The sequence below is a fragment of the Rhinatrema bivittatum genome, chromosome 4 (assembly GCF_901001135.1).
Source record: "Rhinatrema bivittatum chromosome 4, aRhiBiv1.1, whole genome shotgun sequence".
NCBI classification, from domain to species: domain Eukaryota; kingdom Metazoa; phylum Chordata; class Amphibia; order Gymnophiona; family Rhinatrematidae; genus Rhinatrema; species Rhinatrema bivittatum.
In genome coordinates this window covers 316118741-316122029 of record NC_042618.1, presented here as the reverse complement: position 1 = coordinate 316122029, position 3289 = coordinate 316118741, and the positions used below count along the sequence as shown (strand labels likewise).

At 53.0% G+C, this 3289-nt stretch overlaps 1 non-coding gene across 1 annotated transcript; it reads right to left on the bottom strand.

Moving 5' to 3' along the window:
- Window positions 1-875: 875 nt before the first annotated feature.
- Window positions 876-1054, bottom strand: LOC115091409. Its single transcript, XR_003856711.1, has one exon. It is a non-coding gene; the product is annotated as a U11 spliceosomal RNA (small nuclear RNA).
- Window positions 1055-3289: the final 2235 nt, after the last annotated feature.

Here is a 3289-nt window from a genome sequence, read left to right as displayed (position 1 = left end):
CCGAGGAGCGAGAAGGCGTGGCGGTGCTGCTGGCCTCGAATGGCCTTCCTCATCCGAGGAGCTATGAATGTGGACGGCATCAGGCCGAGGGAGCGACAATGCCCCACGAGTCATCAGTGGCTCCTGGGGCACCAGAGCCAGCTGAGTAGGGAGGATGCTGGGAATAACATCAAGGTGCTCCACAGTGGCTCCAGCAGTGCTGTTCTGCTGCTTCCTTGGGCTCTCTGGGAGTTGTCATTTTTGTCCTTCCCCAGCCCTGTTTATTTTTACCCCTGATTCTATTAGAGCTTTCCTAAGGTCTGGCTTAGAGAATGGAACATGCTTTTAATTACAGGCATATAAAGGAATTTAAATAAATGTTTTTAGAAAGATGATGGCAGACGCCCACCCAGTGAAGGTGGTGGAATGAGGACAGTATCTGAATTCAAGAAAGTATGGGATAAGCAAAGGTGATCTCTGAGGGAGTGGCAGGGATTATAGCACTGAGTAGGTGATATGGATGGGCAGACTAGATAGACCCTATGGTCGTTTTCTGCCATCATGTTCTATCTTTCTATGTCACTATGATCACTCAGACTACTAGGGAGGAGGAGAAACAAAGAAAGATCAGCATCTTATACATGGTAATGCTTGGTATGGCTTTTACCAAGCAATGTTATGTATGCTGGGGGATGCATCAGTGACCTAAATTAATTTTGCCTGCATTGCTGAGATTTGTGGATCAGCAGAATACAATTTAAATAAATAAAATCCGTACCTCCCTGGTATTGCTTGTCTCACAAGGGCTGACTCCAGCACCACTGCACAGGTTCCCAATTAGCTGGGGCCTTCCTCTCCTGCAGCCAGTTCCTGGACTCTCCTTTGTGACCTGGGCTTGAGGCGCCTGTACATGAGATCACTGACAGCCTCACGTACAAATATTGTGCTTCCGAAATCTCTTGATGTCGATTCCGAACGAAAGACCCAGGAACCGGATCAACCCATGTGCTATGCACAGACCTAGGCTTGGTTCCTACCCACTGTTGCAGTTTACCTAACAGCTCAAACTCTTTCTTTCTCAGATCACTCCACATGGAGTGCTGTCGTAATCTAACCCTCCTGCCCTTTCGGAGTAAGATAGTGACTCCTCCCTCACTACAGTGGCTGAAGTGCGATAATGAAAATGGGGTTCCAGATATTATTAGAGGGGGTCACCCTATGAAAAAAAAAACAAAAAAGGGGAGGGCAGAAAGGGAATTCTTCTTTCAACTGAGTCTCCCTTAAAAGGAAAAAATAGGTTCAAAACCCACCCACCCAGCACTCTCCTCAGGGTAGAGGAGGAAGGCAGAATCTAAATTTCAAAAGCAAAATTTAAATGTAAACAGATGAAACCCTAAGAGCATTCAAGATACATCAAAACTGATTGATTTTATTTTCAAGCAAGAATTATCAATTTTGTACCTACAATGAATAATAACTTAACAACAAAACAGGATAATAGATGTTCATATAAATGTTAACTAATAAGTGTTCTTTTCTTGTTTTTCTTAGCTTCAGCAACATACACAGGTCGATACAGTTATGCCGCGTTAGAAAGAGTGCGGCAGTGCCAGGCGCACCCTCGTTCCCCGCACGCACAGTTCTCTTCACCTACCGCTCGATACTCTCTTCAAATTGCATGCAAATGCATGCCGTGTCTGCGAAGAGTTAGGCGAAGGTTAGGCCCGCGCAACCCATTTTACTGTATAGAGCGCCTATACAGTATCCTGGGTGCGCGGGCCTAACGCTTCACGGCCACGCTGGTATCTGTCATTTCAAATGTCATTGAAATGACAGGTACCAGGAAGTGGACAGTTATGTTCTCCGATGCTCGGCAAACTTTCCCCCAGCCCCCGCTCACCTGCCCTGGCCGCGTCCGGTCTCCGGTGCAGCCCCAGTCCTGTCCCCTCCTCCCGAAGCAAAAAAAACAAAACCGAAAAAGTGGCAAGAGAGCTAGGGGAGAGACGGGCAATCCTAGGCTCGGGCCTGCTAGTCCCTTCTCCTCTCCTCCCGAAGCAGGGCGCGAAAAGCAGCCTTGCTCCGGGAGGAGGGGGGGGCAGTTTAAAGCGACGAAGCGACTTACTTTTGCAGCCCCCCCCCCTCCGGACATCGGCGACGACCGCGGCTCCAGCCTCCAGCTGTCACATGCCGTGACGTCACGTCTTGAGCAGCCAATTGCACGCATAGGGGCCGCTTTCCCACGTGCGATGCGTCTGTCTGACAGCTGGAGGCTGGAGCCGCGGTCGTCGCCGATGTCCGGAGGGGGGGGGGCTGCAAAAGTAAGTCGCTTTGTCGCTTTAAACTGCCCCCCCCTCCTCCCGGAGCGATGCGTCTGTCTGACAGCTGGAGACAGGAGCCGCGGTCGTCACCGATGTCCGGGGGGGGGGGGGGGGCTGCGGCGCAAGGAGAGAAGACGCAACTTACTCCAGCCAGCCCCCACTTCGGCAGCTCCCCTTCGGCAGCCCCCCTACGGCGGAGACGGCAGTGTAAAGCCAGACGGACCTTCGGCGGAGACGGCACTGTAAAGTGAGACAGACCGCGGTGCAAGGAGAGGAGGAGAGAGAAGATGCAACTTACTCCAGCCAGCCCTCCTCCGGACAGCGGCTCCTCTGCCTCCCAGCTGCCGGCGAAGATAGACGCCCGAACGGGTAGGCCCCTCGTGCAATTTGACCTCAAGGCGTGACGTCGCATGCCGTGACGCCAAATGTCGTGACGTCACGCCTTGAGGTCAAATTGCAGGAGGGGCCTACCCGTTCGGGCGTCTATCTTCGCCGGCAGCTGGGAGGCAGAGGAGCCGCTGTCCGGAGGAGGGCGGGCTGGCTGGCTGGAGTAAGTTGCGTCTTCTCTCTCCTCCTCTCCTTGCGCCGCAGTCTGTCTCGCTTTACAGTGCCGTCTCCGCCGAAGGTCCGCCGTGGTCTGTCTCGCTTTACACTGCCGTCTCCGCCGAAGGGGTGCTGCCGAAGGGGAGCTGCCGAAGTGGGGCCGCATTGGATTTTTTTTTTTTTTTGCTTTTTTTTTGCTTCGGGAGGAGGGAGAGGACTGGGGCTACCCCGGAGACCGGCACCCATGGACGCGACCAGGGTAGGTGAGCGGGGGCTGGGGGAAAGTTTGCCGCTTACCCTTACTCCTGCCTCTAACGCAGGGGTAGGGGTAGGCGGTAAACTAACAGGTTAAACGCACGGCAAATCGGCAGGGAAAAAAGCGATAGTCGGAGCGCGCGTCACAGTATCGGAGGGAATAGCTAATTCGTTCATTAAATAGCTAATTCGTT